Here is a 22,804-nt window from a genome sequence, read left to right on the forward strand (position 1 = left end):
GGTCACCCTTAAGTCACCTGGTCACTGATACCTCCTGGGTAACAATCACATGACAACTGGTGATCACATGTTAACCTTTCTTAAAGATACAACATTCTTATATACATAACATAGGGGATAATATACAATTACAGTAGAACAGATGCAGGGGGGCAGGGACACTGTAAGGAGGCTGCCTGACAGGGAAGCAAGGATGCGGGGTAACAACTCCCATACTGGGACACCACAAACTCCTCCTCTTAAACACAGCCCTCCTCGGCACCCAGTCCTGGAGGGCGGCCAACTGGAAGTGGCCATTGGGGCCTAGACTGACAGTTCCTGGGGCATTATTTCGAATGTCCTTCACAGGTCTGAATAAAAAGAACTGAGACGAGTCCATGTAGCATTTTTGTGAAAACGTCCATACATGTTCCTTTTAAAAACAGGACATAAACATGTGGGATTCATTACCCTTATAACTACATCCTGTTTTTATATAACATACCAGTGTTACCAGTATATGCAGCAACTCTGTCCCTCTACGTGCTTTATTTACATTCTCAGGGGAACCCTCTGGCCAGGAGAGTACCCTGTACAAGTGGACAGGAAAAATGTTAGATAGGGGAATTATGGACTGGAAATGTACATGTTAGATATAGTCCTAACTAGGCATTTGACTAGCTAATATAATACATTATGTAAGCTGACTGAATTAGACTACGTGTTATACTGACAACTTTGTACACAGCACTACCATTATTCCTTATACCTAGCTGGTAGTTGTCCTTGCGTCGACCTTTGGGATCTACGCAACACCACCTCTGGAGAATCTGGAACTCTTGAGATTTCTGGAGCTCTTGGGACTTTTGGAGCTGCGGCTGGCTCTCCCTCAGCGAACTCAGGAGCTGGTATTAGTTCAGGACTGGCTGGACTCAGAGTCACTGGCAGCTGTGCTGGAGTTTCATCTGTCACCACAGATGTTTCAACTCATAGTCACAATGGGCTGGCACCTCTTTCGCCAGAAGGTAGATGGGTTTGCACATCTTCCCCCACATCTTCAACAGGTGGTTCTTCGCTGGGGGTCAGCTGAGACAGTACATCGGCATTGACATTTGACTTGCCGCTTTTGTACTTGATGGTGAAACTGTAATTGGCTAGTGTTGAAGCCAATCCCTGTTCAATGGCACCACACTTGGCAATGTTCAGGTGGGCCAACGGGTTATTGTCCGTATAGACAGTAAATGGCGTGGCAGCCAAATAGTCTTTTAATTTTTCGGTCACAGCCCACACCAGGGTGAGAAGTTCCAACTTAAATGAGCTGTAATTGGCATAGTTTTTCTCTGCTCCTCGCAGGTTGCGACTGGCCCAGGCAATTACTCACTCTTGTCCTTCCTGGACTTCGGACAGGACAGCTCCCACACCCTGCAAACTGGCATCAGTATACAGCTGGAACGGCTGACTATAGTCTGGATACGCCAAGATGGGTTGCTCCGTCAGCAGACGTTTAAGAGCTCGGAACGCTGTCTCTTGCTCTTCAGCCCATTCAATGGGTAGTCTTCCATTGTAGTTGTCCTTCTCCGTACCCCTGAAGAGAGGGAGGAAGGCGCCTCATGTGCGGGATCAGTAGATCTTGCAGGTGGGGGTAGGGGACGGTAATTCCCAAGCCGCTTACCAAAGTTGGCTGTGCGCCCACACACAACAAGGTTAAGAGCAGAAGAGATATAGAAGAAGGTCCACTGCAGCCCTCCTGGGTGAGAGTAAAATCAAAACCGAATGACCAGGGAGTCAGGAGTTTGTCTGGCGCAGAGAGGAACCATCAGGCAGCCAAGTAAAATCAATGGATTTTACCCCGTAAGAGAGCTCTGAGGGGTTCTGCAATCTGGGCAATGTGGGGAATGAAGCGTCGGTAGTAGCCGGCAAATCCCAGGAAGCTCTTGACATCTTTCACTTTGTGCGGGGTAGGCCAGTTCTTCACAGCTTCCACCATTTCAGGATTGGGCTGGACCCCTTCTGCACTGATAACATGACCCAAGTAATGGACCTCCTGAGGCTTGAGCAGGTGACACTTGGACAGTTAAATCTTTCATTCATGCTTGATTAAGACTTGAAAGACGTCTGACAGATTACTGCTGTGTTCCTGGTAGGACTTGGAATACACAATGACATCGTCCAGGTACCATAGGACACTTTGAAAATTCAGATGGCCCAGGCACCTTTCCATCAGACGCTGGAACGTAGCATGGGCATTGCACAGCCCATACTTTTAAACTCAAACAATCCCATTGGTGTCACAAAGGCGGTCTTCTCCCAATCCTCCATGGCCATGGGCACTTGCCAATATTTGTTGGTTAAGTCCAGGATGGAGAAATAAGCAACCGCCCCGAGGGCTGTGAGTGACTCTTCGATCCTTGGCAAAGGATAAGCGTCTTTATGTGTGACATTGTCCTGTAGTCAACACAGAAGCAGATGGTTCAGTCTTTCTTCTTGACCAGGACAAGAATCACGTCTGCCTCTTTCATGTCGGCAAGCATCTTCTTGACAGTCTGATACATACCTGGCGTGACCGGACGATGTCTTTCCTTGATGGGTGGGCTATCACTTGTAATGATTCGGTGCTGGATCATTGAAGTATGCCCAAAATCTGTGGGGTGCTTGCTGAAAGCCTCATGGTACCTCTTGGCGGCATTGTTCATTCCATTGACTTGGTCCCTTGGGGTAGTGTTGTCTCCAACTGGGGGTGGAATCCCAACAGGGCTTCGGAGGGTTCACATTATCCTTTGGCCACTTGAGCTGCACGCTGTCAAGTCACCAAACATTCTGTCACAATGTCCTTCAACTCTAGGAGGTATAGCTGGGCTACAGGAGTGTATTTGGGCAAGACAGTAGCAGAATCAGACAGGTTTACACATCACATCGGGACTCTCCGTTTGGTGACAGTGACAAGACTTCTCGCAGTTCGAACAAGAAGATGATCTTCTTATTGCATAGGTTCCAGCAGGGCTTGATAATCCCTATTCTTGACTCCGGGACGTGCACGACACCAGATGATGGTCTCCATGTTGGGTTGTAAGGTCACCGACCTGATGTCATGAACTCGTACTCTGCAGATTTTACCTTGCTTGTTGGCAAACTTCTGCTCCACCTGTAGAACTTTCAAGTGGTGCTGGGCAGCCCGCTTGCCTGAAGGGGACAGATGGTGAAGACAGGCATGCAAGGCATCTAATATTTCAGCAATTTTTTAAACAAATTTTCATAATGTTCATCCCCAATATAAACTTGGCAGACCTGTTATCTATCACATTAGTTACAATCACTCCCTGCCCAGTAAGTACTGTACATGCTTTCCCAACTGAATAGTTGGCTTCTGGTATCCATGTCTGGAGACTAGTTGCCCATTACCCACAACTACTTGGAAGTTAACATCATCAGGCTCACACAATAAACTAGCATCCCCATGCTGAGGGTCTATTGGGATGCTTCCTCAGGGATCCCTGAGGAAGGGGAAATATCCCCGCAACGCCTCGGATCTAGATGTATTGACATTTTATATGGATGTTTTAACAGAATAAATCGTTATCTTGAACTAAGAAACTGTGGATTGCAGTATCTCCTTGAAATATCTTCGGCCAAATCCCAGAGAAAGAGTTCAAGTGTGTGAAGTACTCGGCTTGGCGTGTTCAAGGTGCTTGATAAAGGCTTGATGGATCGAGGGGGGTTTAAGGACGGAGAAACCCCTCTCGCTGAAGTAAGTGGGCATTTGATATTTCCCCAAGAATTGGTTGTACTTTAATATCGATCCTGTCCGCTCTCCAATTTTTGCTTTTTTCTATTCCCATCTGTGGAGATGGCTCATTTCCAAGTGGCCCTACTGCTGACATTGTAGGCCTAATGTTCTGGCCAGATCAAGAATATATCCTCTGTATAGGGCAAATCTGTTGCTCTAACTTTGATAAATAACATAATACTGTCTGGATGCAGTTACCACTAGAGGGAGCTAAATGCATCTGAATTTCTTCAGTTAGTACTGAATTTAAGAAGCCATATAAATCTGTACGCAGTAATCTCTCGTAGTGTCAGTTGTAGTTGTCATGGAATGCAAGGAAAGCAATTTATTTCTGGGCACCCTCCACCCATGGGTCCTATAGCAACTGCATCACTCATGCTATTCACAATAAATCACAAAAGGCCTGATCATGTATATCAATTATCTTTGCCATGGTCCTTAGCACTGGTCATACAGCTGCAGGTTTATTACAATGTGCCATGCTTAATCATTACATCTATTATATCAGTGTTTCCCAACCAGGGTGCCTCCAGCTGTTGCAAAACTACAACTCCCAGCATGCCCGGACAGCCAAAGGCTTTGCAACATCTGGAGGCTCCCTGGTTGGAAAACACTGTATTATACAGTATATAAATAAAGTGCAAGATACATAATACAGATGAAACATATGAAATGTATTTAATCAACTTAATATACAATGTAGTGGATGGATGAGTGTCTGCACAATTATTACTTGGCAATGTAACGTTTTAAACCTTTAATAAAAATGATATTTTTATTTTTTAGTAATAACGTGATAGATTTTGTGACAGTCTTTCTTCTCAGATGGGGTAAATCAGCAGTCTTCAAACTGTGGCCCTCCAGATGTTGCAAAACTACAACTCCCAGCATGCCCGGACAGCCAACGGCTGTCCGGGTATGCTGGGAATTGTAGTTTTGCAACATCTGGAGGGCCACAGTTTGAAGACCACTGGGGTAAATCATTATATATGAAGGACGTTTCCTGTTTATAGTTCTCCACACTAAACCCAACCTTTTTTTTTCTAACTTCTATTTTTTATCTTGGAAAGGAAACTAGCAAACAGTTTTATGACCCAGTCATTGAGCAACACAGAAACAAAAAGCTTCTTCTTGGGTTTCCTACGTTTCCATGACTCCGTTTGTTTTTCAGGTCCTTTTTGCAATTTTATTGTCCCTTGGTGTACACTTCAATGTGTGGTGTCCGGGTGCAATGCAGGGTAGATGCAGGGCAGATGTTATGGCCCAAGGGGCAGATGGTATTAACCCCTTCTTGTAGTGACGCCAGGCCGTGTTTTAGCCTTAACCATCCAAAGATAATACCGCTGATCCTGGGTTAGGCCGGGGCAATGAAGACACCAACGCCAGATTAAGGATAACGGCAGCTTTACTGAGGCAAGACAGTCTTTGCAGTACAGCCAAATATCCCAGGGAGGTGACCAGTGACACAGGGGGACCTCGCAGGCCTGCTGGGACTTGCAGTAGTTAGACTGACTTTAGTGCGGGCCACGGTGACTACAGATGGACTTGACAGAGATGGTGACTGACAATAAGATGACTTGACTTACTGATGACCGACTTGTGGTTGCAGGACTAGGCTTGAGGCCTCCAATGTTTTGGACACACACACTGAGACGACTGCAATGGACCTCAGCATACAGCAGAAGAGCAATGTGCTAAGAGAGAGATTGCAGCCCCTCCCCTTGTTACATAGGGGCTGTACAAGGAGGTCATAGGTCACTTGGGGGGGGGGTCACCTGGTCACTAGAGCCCTCTGGGTAACAATCATGTGATATAAACATTAAAGTAACAGTACATCATTTATACACAACCTATCTACAGTACATAATGGGGGTATGTTTCAGGGAGCCCTGGGGACATGCAAGGACTTTGCCTGACAGGGCAGGAGGACAGTACTGGGACATCACAAATGCCTTTCCCAAAGCAGATGTGGATTTGGGCCACAAATGGTGCCACCTTTTTAGAGCTTCTTTTGTTCTCTTAATCCTAAGAGAGTGGACACTATTAATAATAAAGAGTCGTATTCACCAAAACAACAACTCCAATTATTTCCTGACTGGCTTCAGTGGTCACAACAAAAAAAGGAGGTTGAAGACCACTTAGTTACAGTGACATACTGACCCTGCCCTTTATCAAAGTACATGGCTCATGCACAATATTTTATTATCACAGTTAACACAAATAATATTAGCTACTTATAATACAGCGCCCCCAGCTAATGCAGTCACAGGATAGGCCATCCACAACCCCCATAAAACAGTCAATCGCACTGTCCATATAATAGTAACACCCACATAGCAGAGCCAGCCCCACTTTCTCTATAATAATGTTTCCCATAGTGCCCCCATTATAGTTCCAGTCACATTTTCCCTGTAATCACGTCAGCTAAGGTGCCCCTTAGAAGAGCAAGTCACAGTGTCACATAATAAAGTACTGTAGGAAGGTTATTTGTTCAGCTGGAGTAGTCTATGACTGACCATGTTATCTAGCACCAATAGACTCCCAGCTGTGTAGAAATGCCCCCTCTGCTGGGATTCCAGGAGGTCTCATCCAGGGGTGTACCTGTAGGGCTGCAGAGGTAGCATCACATTTAATGACACCAGTATTGGGGTCCTTGTTGCATTGGGTCCCAGGAGCCTATGCTTCTGTGGTGAGCCACGGGGTATGAAGGTGAGGTGTATGGGGCAGATGTTATTAACCCCTAAATGTTCATGATGCCAGGTCGTGGTTTTCCCGGTAACCACCTGAACGGTAGCACCGCTATCCCTAGGTTAGGCAGGGCAATAATAGTCCAAGACCAGGTTAGGGTTAATGGTAGCCTTACTGAGGTAGACAGATGAAAACAGTCTTTACAGCTAGGCCAGGATCCCAGAGAGGTGGCCAGTTACAAAGAAGGACCTCGCAGTTTGCTGGGACATGTAGTGACTTTGACAGACCTTAGGACAGCCACGCTGACTATAATAGACTTGACTATAGAACATGTAAAAAAATTTGCTGTGCAAATTTGGGGGGAGTGGCTCCCTCTGTAGCCGTGCATCCCCTCCCCTATTTTCACAGGAGGTGGTTTGGATCGTTAGTGGATCCAACATGTCACCCAGCCTGAGGTAGGTGAGTGTTTAGGGACCCATCCGATAAGAGGCCACCTCCGCGTGGTGGATGGGGGGACACGTTTTGATCAAAAAGTGCGCTAAGAGCCTCCATTTTGTTGACAAAGTGTGCTGCTGCCATTTTCTTTTTTTACATGTTTTGTACTTGCCACAGCAGCGTGCACCCGTGTATTGGGTTTAGGTGCTGGCTACATTTTCAGTTTTTTTTTTCTTTGCTGTGCAAATTTGGGGGAGTGGCTCCCTCTGTAGCCGTGCATCCCCTCCCCTATTTTCACAGGAGGTGGTTTGGATCGTTAGTGGATCCAAAATGTCACCCAGCCTGAGGTAGGTGAGTGTTTAGGGACCCATCCGATAAGAGGCCACCTCCGCGTGGTGGATGGGGGGAGACGTTTTGATCAAAAAGTGCGCTTAGAGCCTCCATTTTGTTGACCAAGGGTGCTGCTGCCATTTTCTTTTTTTACATGTTTTGTACTTGCCACAGCAGCGTGCACCCGTGTATTGGGTTTAGGTGCTGGCTACATTTTCAGTTTTTTTTTTCTTTGCTGTGCAAATTTGGGGGGAGTGGCTCCCTCTGTAGCCGTGCATCCCCTCCCCTATTTTCACAGGAGGTGGTTTGGATCGTTAGTGGATCCAACATGTCACCCAGCCTGAGGTAGGTGAGTGTTTAGGGACCCATCCGATAAGAGGCCACCTCCGCGTGGTGGATGGGGGGACACGTTTTGATCAAAAAGTGCGCTAAGAGCCTCCATTTTGTTGACAAAGTGTGCTGCTGCCATTTTCTTTTTTTACATGTTTTGTACTTGCCACGGCAGCGTGCACCCGTGTATTGGGTTTAGGTGCTGGCTACATTTTCAGTTTTTTTTTTTCTTTGCTGTGCAAATTTGGGGGGAGTGGCTCCCTCTGTAGCCGTGCATTCCCTCCCCTATTTTCACAGGAGGGGGTTTGGATCGTTAGTGGATCCAACATGTCACCCAGCCTGAGGTAGGTGAGTGTTTAGGGACCCATCCGATAAGAGGCCACCTCCGCGTGGTGGATGGGGGGACACGTTTTGATCAAAAAGTGCGCTAAGAGCCTCCATTTTGTTGACCAAGTGTGCTGCTGCCATTTTCTTCTTTTACATGTTTTGTACTTGCCACAGCAGCGTGCACCCGTGTATTGGGTTTAGGTGCTGGCTACATTTTCAGTTTTTTTTAGACTTGACTATAGACTTGACTTGACTGTAGATAGTGACAGCAGACATAGATGACTTACTGACATGTGGCTGCATGTGCTGGACACTAGCTCTAAGATGTCTGGACTTTACTGTGCCTCAGTAGGAAGTGTGGTAGAAGATAGAGATTGTAATGGCTCCCCCTCAGAAGCCCATAGTTCAAGCTGCAGGTCACCAGGTTAGCTGGTGCTCTCTTGGTAACAAACACATCATGTGAACACATTATCATGTGACTAACTCAAAGGTCCTTTATACATAACACACATAACACTATACATAACATATATTACTATGGGGGAGATACTACAGGAGAGCCCCTAGGACACAGAGGGACTCAATCTGACAGGGCCTAAGTACTGTACGGTACTATGTCCCGTACTGGGACAACACATTTTCATCTCATATCTCCAGGTATGAGATTAATTCATTGCAGCTTATAGGGTCATGTAATCCTGTCAAGAAACAAATTGTTTATCTTGTTTCCTGAAGAAAGAATCTGAAAGAGGGAAGTGGTTTTCTTGCCCTGTACATGACTGTGAGGGGGAGGCTAATGTTACACTAGCTCAGCTTTTTGACAGAAAATGTGGGAACCCTCAGACATCTGTGTACATAGTGTATCAGCATTTTATCGCTCACTAAGAAGCATTTATCTCCATTATTATTCTATCTCTCCATTCAGATTTGGTGTCGCACTCTACTGGTTGCCGAATTAGTCCCCTGAGGTCAAAGACGACTATGAGGAAAAGCATAACTTGAAGTTCCTGGGCATCCAGGGCTGGTTATAGATATGGCTCTGGACAACATTGAAAGTGGGCCCCCAAGTGCTAAAATATTATACTAACAACATGGTCACATAATTGTTACTGTACTTCTTCTGTCAGTCACTATACAAAGACTGGTAATACCAGTCTTTGTATAGTGACTGACAGAAGAAGTACAGCTGAGCTCAGCAGCTGAGGTTTCTTCAGTGCCGGTGAGTAATGGCCGATATCTGCCATTACCCATTAGATCCCAGTATCAAAGTCAATCCTAGGATCTAAGAGGGGCATTCATCAATATTTTACTAGTATATGTGCTATCATAGATGTGAAAAGTCACCTAAGAATACACCTTCCTGCACCAAAGTCACCAAAAGTTTTACGCCATTTGATGAATTTGGCCCACGGGAACATTACCTCAGAGTCCTCCTATTTTTCCCACCTGTTCCATCAGCGTGCGGCACTGGAAATAAACTAGTCAGCCAAGGGTCAGGCAATGGAAACAGGCTGCCTCACTTGCTTGCTTGCATCATCATCCTCCCCCTGTCGCCCCTTATCCTTAATGATCCTGTGGGCACAGTTGAGGGTGGGGGGGGGGGGGGGGGGCATCAGAGGACCAACACTGCATCAGTTCATCTGGGGGATGTGTCCCACCTGCCCCCAACTTTACTGACACCCATGCTATTCTTTAGACTGCTTTCCAGGGCTGAAGTGACCTGGTGTGAGTTTGTGTGTAAATCACGGCGCTAGGACTTTTTTGAGACTTTCAGAGAAAAGTTGCACATAATGAAAAAGTGCCCACTGCATAAAACTAGTCTAAAGCACTGCAAATGGTAGTTCACTTTAAAATATTATCAAATGCAAAAGTCTCACAAAATTCGCATGGGAACTGAGACTTTTTGTGCGACACTTTTAGATTAAAAAAAGTTTCTAAACATCTTGATGAATTCCTCTCTAAATGTGTAAAATACTGGTGCCAGTTAATTAAGGGGGCTGAGGGGGACCTTCACAGTGCAATTGCAGGGTCTCGATCAGCTAAAATGGTGGCCAGAGGTCCCTCACTTGTCTCTCTGCCGCTCGTAGATCCTCTTCTTGTACAGGCACCAATAATACTGATCCGTGCTATTCTATGGCATAGCAGTGAGCAGCGTTTGCAATCAAAAAGTTGCATGTAATAGTCCCCTAAGGAGACAAAAAAAATTTAACGTAGCAAAAAAAAAAAAAAAAAAATATATATATATATATATATATATATATAAATTGTAATTGTATTGACCTACAGAATAAAAATAATGTTTCAATTAAACTGCACTGTGTAGGCACAACAACAAAAAAGGTGCAATCTTGCATTTTTTTTTGTTTTTGCAATTTTGGCCCACAAATATTTTTTATGGCTTCACGGTAGATTTGTGGTACAATGATTGATGTCATTACATGTCTTGTAATACCACATCCAACCTGGAGACAGACAGGGAGCTGTTATGGAAAGAAATTACCTGTATTTTCCTATTCCTGGATAACCCCTTTAAAACACTTATGGCTATTTAAAGGGGTAGTCCGGTAGAAAACTTTTTTTTTTTAAATCAACTGATGCCAGAAAAATAAACAGTTTTTTAAATACTTCTATTAAAAAATACTAATCCTTCCAGTACTTATTAGCGGCTGTATACTACAGAGGAAATTATTTTCTTTTGGATTTCTTTTCTGTCCCCATAGCAAACATATATGCTGTTCTGGACAGTTCCTAAAAGGGACAGAGGTGTCAGCAGTGAGCACTGTGCTCGTGACAGAGAAAAAATCCCAAAAGAAAAGAATTTCCTATGTAGTAGTCAGCCGCTAATAAGTGCTGGAAGGATTAAGAATTTTTAATAGAAGTAATTTACAAATCTGTTTAACTTTCTGGCACCAGTTAATTAAAAAAAAAAAAAAACTTTTCCACTGGAGGCGAAAAGGAAATAATGAAACCGAAAAAAATGGCAAATCGCTGTGTCCTTACAAGGTTATAGGCTGCCTATTGAAGATTGTATTAGTGAATCTAACATAGGAGCCATGGCGGCCTCCAGAATACCCCTGGTTGCCATAACAATAGATTTACACTGGCAATTGTGTCACGGAGCAGTGATGGGAAACATGAAAGGACCAGCACCTAACCAGCCTCCTAGATGCGGCGGTCACTATTGACCTTGGCTTCTAGGCGGCTATATGACTGGGATCAGAGTTGATGTCCGGAGGGAGTTTTGCTCATGAGCACATTCCGTACAGCAGTACAGCATGTACAACGGATGTTGCCAAAGGGTTAAATACAATGTATTAGACTGAGATTGACTCTTTTTTTTTTTTTGCTCAAATTTAGACAAGAACATTGGTAATACATATTACATGGATGTTCCCACTTAAGTCTGCACAGAGCTGGGAGTGTAATTGAGTCCTCTGGATATGTGAGATAGCTGGAACAGATCCCGGACAGGATGCAGAAGAGATTGTCATCTATCCACTTATTAAACAAGGCGCACTCCTCCGCACGTACACAGGGCAGTGTCAACTATGCAGAAAGCTGAAAACTGCATACAGAGGACCTGTCACCCAACTCTCCAGACTCCTGAATGACAAATAAAAACAGAGAAGAAGACAGAAAGAGAACACCTGGTCAATCAATCATGTCTACCCTTTTATCATACCCTTTTTATTTTTAACTTAGGATCGATATGTTTATCCCAGGGAAGGTTTACAATAGTATGCTGTGGATTTACCAAGCACATCTGCTGGAAGTCTTCTCTAAGCATCTAATACTCCTTTAGTAACATAACAATTTATCTCCTTGATTCTCTTCTTTCCCACAACTAACCTCAGAAAGTTACCCCGTTTTAGCATTATAAGGGCCATATCAGTATTATGTGGGCACTGAATGTAAAATGTATCTGGGTATTGAATGGCAGGATATATGTGGACACATATGGTAGTATTATTTGCATACTGTATAGAGCAGGGGTACTCAGCAATTTTCAGTGAGGGTCCACTTATCTAAGTCTGCCATGCAGTGAATGTCCAAGCTAAACACTACGGTCACCTAGCTGCCTCAGTGCCATGAATAAAATAGTAGTTTTGTACTGCCACAAATTGTGCCCCTGAATATAATACTGCCACACACTGTACCCCTGGTATAATACTGCCATATACTGTGCTGCTGAATATATTACTGCCACACACTGTGCCCCTGGTTTAATATTGCCACACACATTGCCCTGAATATGATGGCACTGAGCCCCCCCCCCCCCCCCATGTACTGTGACTCTCCAGCTGTTGAAAACTACAACTCCCATCATGCACAGAGAGAAGGTCATGATAGGAGCCGTAGTTCTGAAGCAAATGGAGAGTCACAGGTGGAGGAACACATTTACTCACTGAACAGTTTTCCTCTGCTGCTCCCCTGCTGTGGCCTCTTCTAGTCAGGCCTGGCCAGAGCAGATGATGCAGGCAGCGCTATTCATGGCGCCTGCATCCCAGGAGAAGCACCGGACGGCCAGGCAGGATATTCATTTCTATTGGTGAATTAAAGTGTACCTGTCATTACCAAAAAACTTTTTTTGTAATGTAGAAAACATATATGTAATATACATTGGTTAAAAAAATGTGTATATTTTGTCCCTCCAACAATTGCCTGTGTGTCTATGTAAGTAGACCAAATATAGGAATTATGGGTGGGCTAGCAGGACTCTGTGCACTGAGGAAAAGCAGGGCTCTGTACACTGAAGACAAGCAGTGCTCTGTGCACTGAGGACAAGCAGGGCTTTGTGCACTGAGGACAAGCAGGGCTCTGTACACTGAGGACAAGCAGGGCTTTATACACTGAGGACAAGCAGGGCTCTGTACACTGAGGACAAGCAGGGCTCTGTACACTGAGGATACGCAGGGCTCTGTACACTGAGGACAAGCAGGGCTCTGTATCCTGAGGACAAGCGGGGCTCTGTACACTGAGGAAAATCGGGGCTCTGTACACTGAGGACAAGCAGGGTTCTGTGCACTGAGGACAAGCAGGGCTCTGTGCACTGAGGATAAGCAGGGCTCTGTGCAGTGAGGACAAGCAGGGCTCTGTACACTGAGGACAAGCAGGGCTCTGTACACTGAGGACAAGCAGGGCTCTGTACACTGAGGATACGCAGGGCTCTGTACACTGAGGATACGCAGGGCTCTGTACACTAAGGACAAGCAGGGCTCTGTATCCTGAGGACAAGCGGGGCTCTGTACACTGAGGAAAATCGGGGCTCTGTACACTGAGGACAAGTAGGGCTCTGTATCCTGAGGACAAGCGGGGCTCTGTACACTGAGGAAAATCGGGGCTCTGTACACTGAGGACAAGCAGGGTTCTGTGCACTGAGGACAAGCAGGGCTCTGTGCACTGAGGATAAGCAGGGCTCTGTACACTGAGGACAAGCAGGGCTCTGTATCCTGAGGACAAGCGGGGCTCTGTACACTGAGGAAAATCGGGGCTCTGTACACTGAGGACAAGTAGGGCTCTGTATCCTGAGGACAAGCGGGGCTCTGTACACTGAGGAAAATTGGGGCTCTGTACACTGAGGACAAGCAGGGCTCTGTGCACTGAGGATAAGCAGGGCTCGGTGCAGTGAGGACAAGCAGGGCTCTGTACACTGAGGACAAGCAGGGCTCTGTACATTGAGGACAAGCAGGGCTCTGTACACTGAGGACAAGCAGGGCTCTGTGCACTGAGGATACGCAGGGATCTGCACACTGAGGATACGCAGGGATCTGTACACTGAGGACACGCAGGGATCTGTACACTGAGGACAAGCAGGGCTCTGTATACTGAGGACAAGCGGGGCTCTGTACACTGAGGAAAAGCAGGGCTCTGTGCACTGAGGACAAGCAGGGCTCTGTATACTGAGGACAAGCAGGGCTCTGTACACTGAGGACAAGCAGGGCTCGGTGCACTGAGGATACGCAGGGCTCTGTACACTAAGGACAAGCCGGGCTCTGTACACTGAGGACAAGCAGGGCTCTGTGCACTGAAGATAAGCAGGGCTCTGTGCACTGAGGACAAGCAGGGCACTGTACACTGAGGAAAAACAGGACTCTGTACACTGAGGACAAGCAGGGCTCTGTGCACTGAGGACAAGCAGGGCTCTGTACACTGAGGACAACCAGGGCTCTGTACACTGAGGACAAACAGGGCTCTGTGCACTGAGGACAAGCAGGGCTCTGTACACTGAGGACAAACAGGGCTCTTTACACTGAAGACAAGCAGGGCTCTTTACACTGAGGACAAGCAGGGCTCTGTACACTGAGGACAAGCAGGGCTCTGTACACTGAGGACAAGCAGGGCTCTGTGCACTGAGGATAAGCAGGGCTCTGTACACTGAGGGGAAGCAGGGCTCTGTGCACTGTGGAAAAGCAGGGCTCTGTATACTGAGCACAAGTAGGGCTCTGTACACTGAGGACAAGCAGGGTTCTGTACACTGAGGACAAGCAGGGCTCTGTATACTGAGGACAAGCAGGGCTCTGTGCACTGTGGAAAAGCAGGGCTCTGTATACTGAGGACATGCAGGGCTCTGTATACTGAGGACAAGCAGGGTTCTGTGCACTGAAGATAAGCAGGGCTCTGTGCACTGAGGACAAGCAGGGCTCTGTACACTGAGGACAAACAGGGCTCTTTACACTGAAGACAAGCAGGGCTCTTTACACTGAGGACAAGCAGGGCTCTGTACACTGAGGACAAGCAGGGCTCTGTACACTGAGGACAAGCAGGGCTCTGGGCACTGAGGATAAGCAGGGCTCTGTATACTGAGGACAAGCAGGGCTCTGTACACTGAGGACAAGCAGGGCTCTCTGCACTGAGGACAAGCAAGGCTCTGTACACTGAGGACAAACAGGGCTCTGTACACTCAGGACAAGCAGGGCTCTGTGCACTGAGGACAAGCAGGGCTCTGTACACTGAGGACAAACAAGGCTCTTTACACTGAGGACAAGCAGGGCTCTGTGCACTGTGGAAAAGCAGGGCTCTGTATACTGAGGACAAGCAGGGCTCTGTACACTGAGGACAAGCAGGGTTCTGTACACTGAGGACAAGCAGGGTTCTGTACACTTAGGACAAGCAGGGCTCTGTATACTGAGGACAAGCAGGGCTCTGTACACTGAGGACAAGCAGGGCTCTGTGCACTGAGGACAAGCAGGGCTCTGTACACTGAGGACAAGCAGGGCTCTGTACACTGAGGACAAGCAGGGCTCTGGGCACTGTGGATAAGCAGGGCTCTGTACACTGAGGACAAGCAGGGCTCTGTACACTGAGGACAAGCAGGGCTCTCTGCACTGAGAACAAACAGGGCTCTGTACACTGAGGACAAGCAGGGCTCTGTACACTGAGGACAAACAGGGCTCTGTACACTGAGGACAAGCAGGGCTCTGTGCACTGAGGACAAGCAGGGCTCTGTACACTGAGGACAAACAGGGCTCTTTACACTGAGGACAAGCAGGGCTCTTTACACTGAGGACAAGCAGGGCTCTGTACACTGAGGACAAGCAGGGCTCTGTACACTGAGGACAAGCAGGGTTCTGTACACTGAGGACAAGCAGGGCTCTGTGCACTGAGGATAAGCAGGGCTCTGTGCACTGAGGACAAGCAGGGCTCTGTGCACTGAGGAAAAGCAGGGCTCTATGCACTGAGGACAAGCAGGGCTCTGTGCCCTGAGGACAAGCAGGGCTCTGTGCACTGAGGACAAGCAGGGCTCTGTGCACTGAGGACAAGCAGGGTTCTGTGCACTGAGGACAAGCAGGGCTCTGTACACTGAGGACAAGCAGGGCTCTGTGGACTGAGGATAAGCAGGGCTCTGTGCACTGAGGACAAGCAGGGTTCTGTGCACTGAGGACAAGCAGGGCTCTGTACACTGAGGACAAGCAGGGCTTTGTGCACTGAGGATAAGCAGGGCTCTGTACACTGAGGACAAGCAGGGCTCTGTACACTGAGGACAAGCAGGGCTGTGTACAGTGAGGACAAGCAGGGCTCTGTGCACTGAGGACAAACAGGGTTCTGTGCACTGAGGAAAAGCAGGGCTCTGTACACTGAGGACAAGCAGGGCTCTGTGCACTGAGGATAAGCAGGGCTCTGTACACTGAGGACAAGCAGGGCTCTGTACACTGAGGACAAGCAGGGCTCTCTGCACTGAGAACAAACAGGGCTCTGTACACTGAGGACAAGCAGGGCTCTGTACACTGAGGACAAACAGGGCTCTGTACACTGAGGAGAAGCAGGGCTCTGTGCACTGAGGACAAGCAGGGCTCTGTACACTGAGGACAAACAGGGCTCTTTACACTGAGGACAAGCAGGGCTCTTTACACTGAGGACAAGCAGGGCTCTGTACACTGAGGACAAGCAGGGCTCTGTACACTGAGGACAAGCAGGGTTCTGTACACTGAGGACAAGCAGGGCTCTGTGCACTGAGGATAAGCAGGGCTCTGTGCACTGAGGACAAGCAGGGCTCTGTGCACTGAGGAAAAGCAGGGCTCTATGCCCTGAGGACAAGCAGGGCTCTGTGCACTGAGAATAAGCAGGGCTCTGTGCACTGAGGACAAGCAGGGTTCTGTGCACTGAGGACAAGCAGGGCTCTGTACACTGAGGACAAGCAGGGCTTTGTGCACTGAGGATAAGCAGGGCTCTGTACACTGAGGACAAGCAGGGCTGTGTACAGTGAGGACAAGCAGGGCTCTGTGCACTGAGGACAAACAGGGTTCTGTGCACTGAGGAAAAGCAGGGCTCTGTACACTGAGGACAAGCAGGGCTCTGTGCACTGAGGATAAGCAGGACTCTGTGCACTGAGGACAAGCAGGGTTCTGTGCACTGACGACAAGCAGGGCTCTGTACACTGAGGACAAGCAGGGCTTTGTGCACTGAGGATAAGCAGGGCTCTGTACACTGAGGACAAGCAGGGCTCTGTACACTGAGGACAAGCAGGGCTCTGTACACTGAGGACAAGCAGGGCTGTGTACAGTGAGGACAAGCAGGGCTCTGTGCACTGAGGATAAGCAGGGCTCTGTACACTGAGGACAAGCAGGGCTCTGTACACTGAGGACAAGCAGGGCTCTCTGCACTGAGAACAAACAGGGCTCTGTACACTGAGGACAAGCAGGGCTCTGTACACTGAGGACAAACAGGGCTCTGTACACTGAGGACAAGCAGGGCTCTGTGCACTGAGGACAAGCAGGGCTCTGTACACTGAGGACAAACAGGGCTCTTTACACTGAGGACAAGCAGGGCTCTTTACACTGAGGACAAGCAGGGCTCTGTACACTGAGGACAAGCAGGGCTCTGTGCACTGAGGACAAGCAGGGCTCTGTACACTGAGGACAAACAGGGCTCTTTACACTGAGGACAAGCAGGGCTCTTTACACTGAGGACAAGCAGGGCTCTGTACACTGAGGACAAGCAGGGCTCTGTACACTGAGGACAAGCAGGGTTCTGTACACTGAGGACAAGCAGGGCTCTGTGCACTGAGGATAAGCAGGGCTCTGTGCACTGAGGACAAGCAGGGCTCTGTGCACTGAGGAAAAGCAGGGCTCTATGCCCTGAGGACAAGCAGGGCTCTGTGCACTGAGGATAAGCAGGGCTCTGTGCACTGAGGACAAGCAGGGTTCTGTGCACTGAGGACAAGCAGGGCTCTGTACACTGAGGACAAGCAGGGCTTTGTGCACTGAGGATAAGCAGGGCTCTGTACACTGAGGACAAGCAGGGCTGTGTACAGTGAGGACAAGCAGGGCTCTGTGCACTGAGGACAAACAGGGTTCTGTGCACTGAGGAAAAGCAGGGCTCTGTACACTGAGGACAAGCAGGGCTCTGTGCACTGAGGATAAGCAGGGCTCTGTGCACTGAGGACAAGCAGGGTTCTGTGCACTGACGACAAGCAGGGCTCTGTACACTGAGGACAAGCAGGGCTTTGTGCACTGAGGATAAGCAGGGCTCTGTACACTGAGGACAAGCAGGGCTCTGTACACTGAGGACAAGCAGGGCTCTGTACACTGAGGACAAGCAGGGCTGTGTACAGTGAGGACAAGCAGGGCTCTAAGCACTGAGGACAAGCAGGGCTCTGTACACTGAGGACAAGCAGTGCTTTGTGCACTGAGGACAAGCAGGGCTCTGTGCACTGAGGACAAGCAGGGTTCTGTACACTGAGGACAAGCGGAGCTCTGTGCACTGAGGACAAGCAGGGCTCTGTGCACTGAGGAGAAGCAGGACTCTGTACACTGAGGACAAGCAGGGTTCTGTGCACTGACGACAAGCAGGGCTCTGAACACTGAGGACAAGCAGGGCTTTGTGCACTGAGGATAAGCAGGGCTCTGTGCACTGAGGACAAGCAGGACTCTGTGCACTGAGGACAAGCAGGGTTTTGTGCACTGAGGACAACCAGGGCTCTTTGCACTGAGGACAAGCAGGGCTCTGTACACTGAGGACAAGCAGGGCACTGTGCACTGAGGACAAGCAGGGCTCTGTACACTGAGGACAAGCAGGGCTCTGTACACTGAGGACAAGCAGGGCTGTGTACAGTGAGGACAAGCAGGGCTCTAAGCACTGAGGACAAGCGGGGCTCTGTACACTGAGGACAAGCAGTGCTTTGTGCACTGAGGACAAGCAGGGCTCTGTGCACTGAGGACAAGCAGGGTTCTGTACACTGAGGACAAGCGGAGCTCTGTGCACTGAGGACAAGCAGGGCTCTGTGCACTGAGGAGAAGCAGGACTCTGTACACTGAGGACAAGCAGGGTTCTGTGCACTGAGGACAAGCAGGGCTCTGTACACTGAGGACAAGCAGGGCATAATCATACACATTTTTTATTCCATGTATACGTGGTGAGGGTGCGACGAAAGGGCAGCTGTTATTACCTAGGGGCAGATGGCCTTAACCCCTTGTGTTTGTGATGCCAGGGCATGGTTCTCCTCTACACCCCCTGAGGTATGGCCGCTGGTTCCTGGGCTAGGCGCGGGGAAAATAATCACTCCACTGCAAAGTTAGGGAACAATGGCAGCTTTACTAAGGCCGACAGATGGAATAGTCTTTACAGCTCAGTAAGCCCAAGGAGAAGACCAATGACTTAGGAGGCACGCTGGGACTTTTAGTGGACTTGGACTGAATTATGCAGACCCACGCTGACTTTAGCAGACTTGACTGACTTCACCCCTGTGGTTGCTTACCAGGCTTTTGACATTCACCTGAAGGGGCACTTGGTGATTGAAGCGTGGCTGCGTGGTTAGGCCTAGGTCGCCCTTAGGACACCAGACACTCTCATATCTTGACTGTACTGCCCATCAGCAAGGTCTAAAAACTGAACTAGCTAGTTCCTCCCTGGGTTTATAAGGGAGAAATTTGGTGGACTCTCATAGGTCACCCACAAGTCACCTGGTCACTGACACCTTCCCTGTTTACATGACTTGGTAACAACATTTAAAGGCATATGAACATTAGAAAGGCAATTTAATAGAGAACATAGGACACTGTTAACCATTTAAGGCACACATAATGATGGTGGACTCAGGGGACACTGAAATCCGCCACACAGGACAGAAAAGGTACAGGAGAGCAACTCCTGTACTGGGCCACCACATATCTAACAAATATATCTATATAATGGTCTTATCTACATTATATAAAAAGTTTTTGATAACAACAGATTAACACTTTAAAGACGCTGATGCAAATGAATGAGGGGAGAGCCTGCAGGCGATCCATATGAGTTGTGGCCATGGTTCGGATTTGGACTCCCATCCTCTATTTAAGAATCACTGCTATAGAGGTATTACATTAGGTGTTGTATGGCTGTATTTATTGAGTAATGAATGGCTGTATGGTGTAGGATTGGTATGGAACTATTATTTCCCTTTGTATGGCAGTATTATACAAGTATATTCAATATATAATTGAGCTTTTATATAGACATATTTATTTACAAAGAGAGTTGGTCCAGCCCTGTCATCTCATTCCTTTGAGTGCAAAGAGAATCTACAATCTACATTATAAACAGAAGCTCTGTATATCCATGGCTTAACATGATGGTATAAATTAATAAAAATAAAAAAAAAAAAAATAGTTCTTCCTTGTCACCTGTAGGAGTCACTGTTACAGCCTGCAAAAACTGTCTGCTCATTAACTCCTTAGTGCTATCTGTCATATGTTTCTAATGAATGCATACTTCCCAACATTTTGAATGGCCAAGTTGTGGCGAGTGACATGTCACTAAAAACAAAGGGGGGGGTGAAACGCCGACGCGTTTCGAGCAGTTGCTCTTAGTCATGTAGAGAAGCACCCAATATGCAATCACAGGGTGCTAATAGGTTGTCTTGGCAGCCGGGGTCTTCTGCAGACCTCTGTGGCTGCTGAGGTAGGTAGTTTTCTAATATAACCATAGCCAGCCTTTAATAGAAAATCACTGCAAAACACTCGTATCAGACATTTGTATCATACATACATTAGTATTGCAATGTACTGCACAAACAATTTATACAAATGTAAAAATATATATATATATAAATCAATTTTTCCCATTTTTCCAATAAAAAATCTAAACTATAAAAAATTTTTTTTAAAATAAATAGTATCACCATGTGTTGAAATGATTTATCCTGCATAGTGAAACCCATAAACATAAATCTAAACTTACAGGGCCCTATGCAAGCAATGTTTGGGACTCCCTAAGTCGGACTTGGAACCATCCATGTGTATGTTTAATTTTTTTATTATGATAGTTAAAAAAAATTTTTTAAATAGTGAAACTCAGATTACCTTAGCATGCATATACATTTTAGGAGGTTGTAAACTTCTATTGTTTATATATCTTCTGTGGTCATTTAGGTACCTGGAAATTTCGATCTTTATCTATAGTAATAAAATGTTACTATTTTGAGGAGTCTTGAGACGTCTTGTGACAAAATGGAAACTTACAAAGCTGTAAATGTCGAAGCTATTACAATATTACATATATATATATACACACACACACACAGTATAAGCCCAGTTTTTCAGCACAATTTTTTCGTGCTAAAAACGCCCCCTCGGCTTATACTCGAGTGAACTCTCGAGTCAATCCCTTCTCAGTGGTCTTCAACCTGCGGACCTTCAGATGTTGCAAAACTACAACTCCCAGCATGCCCAGACAACGATTGGCTGTGACGTTGCCTTGACGACAACGCACTGGGACGCGCATGAACGTCCCTGTGCGTCGTCAAGGCAACGTCACTAGTCCGGGGCAGGCCTGGAGCGCGGAGAAGATGGCCCTCCCGGTGAAAATGGACAGCCCGGAACGACTAACCCTCCCCACCGGACGGTCCCTGCAGCATAGATGGCTGGACCATCTCACCCTTCCTTCCCACCGAGGGGAGGTGAGTAGAAAACAAAAGGGGGGGTCTGGATGATGACGAAGGCCGCAGTGGTCTTCAACCTGCGGACCTCCAGAGGTCTCAAAACTACAACTCCCAGCATGCCCGGACAGCCGATGGCTGTCCGGGCATGTTGGGAGTTGTAGTTTTGCAACATCTGGAGGTCCGCAGGTTGAAGACCACTGATGAAGGGATTGACAGGCGGTGATGATGTAGGGGGGGGGGATGATGACGGGGTCTGGATGATGACATGGGGGGATGATGTATTTCCCACCCTAGGCTTATAGTCGAGTCAATAACTTTTCCTGGGTTTTTGGGGTGAAATTAGGGGCCTAGGCTTATATTCGGGTCGGCTTATACTCGAGTATATACAGTATATATAAAATATTTCTATAAAAAAATATATATATATATATATATATATATATATATATATATATATATATATAATGCTAATAGTGCTATTGTTTGGTTACTCTGATGCCTAAGTAAAATAAAAAATAAAAAGTAATAAAGAAAATACATGTGCCCTAAAATGGTACCAATAAAATTGATATTTCAACCTTTAAAAAAACCAAACTCTCTAGTAGAACATAAGAAAAATAATCTACATTTTGTATCACCATATTTGAATTGACCTGCAGAATAAAGTAATTTTTTATCTGCTTGTAAATTCTGTAAAACTAGAAAATAGAATGCGGAATTGCATTTTTTCCTTGCCATACCACTTTCAGTTTTTAAAAAGTTTTTCAGTAACTAATATGGTAAATTAAAAGGTACTATTAAAAATACATTTCACAAAAACAATCCTCCGTACGGCTATGTTGACAGTTATGGCTCTTGGAAGATGGGGAAATAGAATCATTGTGGCAGGAAAGGGTTAAGGTTGAAGGGAGCATTATAACAGTACATGTAGGAAGAAACCTTATCTATGGATTCAGAAAAATGATGACACTTGCTGGAAAATCCCACATGAAGAGAAAGTAAAAGTTAGCTAGCTCCTGTGAGTCAGTTTTATGGACCCCATGATACAATCCAAGGGTACTCTAGATATAATGTACTTATCTTATCTACTGATCCTGAATTGGGCTCCAGAGCTACACTCGCTATTCTACTGGCGGGATCACTAGGTATATACCTTACTTATGCAGTATTGATCGCAATTTATATGCAGTGACGCACCCAATTTTTAGGGGCAAAATCTAAAAAAATAAAGATTTTGAACCCAATAGTGGTCTTCAACCTGCGGACCTCCAGATGTTGCAAAACTACAACTCCCAGCATGCCCGGACAGCCGTTGGCTGTCCGGGCATGCTAGGAGTTGTAGTTTTGCAACATCTGGAGGTCCGCAGATTGAAGACCTCTGCATAGGAGGTAATACGCACGTGTCCCCGCCGCTCCGGACCCGTCACCGATGCCTGGATGTCGCTACAACGCTGTCGCCGCGTCCCCGTCGCTCCGGAATGTCTCTGCTGCCGGCCGGGTATCCTCGCTCTCCGTCGCCACCATCACATCGTTACGCACGCCGACGCACGTACGCGACGACGTGATGACGAGGA

General features: G+C 47.0%; 1 long non-coding RNA gene across 1 annotated transcript in view; it reads right to left on the reverse strand.

Moving 5' to 3' along the window:
* Window positions 1-11,110: 11,110 nt before the first annotated feature.
* The window catches only part of LOC130295509 (uncharacterized), a 34,377-nt gene continuing 22,683 nt past the window's right edge, over window positions 11,111-22,804 (reverse strand). Inside the window, exon 3 of the long non-coding RNA XR_008848860.1 lies at window positions 11,111-11,476. This is a non-coding gene — a long non-coding RNA (uncharacterized LOC130295509). The remainder of the gene's footprint in view (window positions 11,477-22,804) is intronic.

This window comes from Hyla sarda, chromosome 11, assembly GCF_029499605.1.
Source record: "Hyla sarda isolate aHylSar1 chromosome 11, aHylSar1.hap1, whole genome shotgun sequence".
In the NCBI taxonomy this organism is placed as follows: domain Eukaryota; kingdom Metazoa; phylum Chordata; class Amphibia; order Anura; family Hylidae; genus Hyla; species Hyla sarda.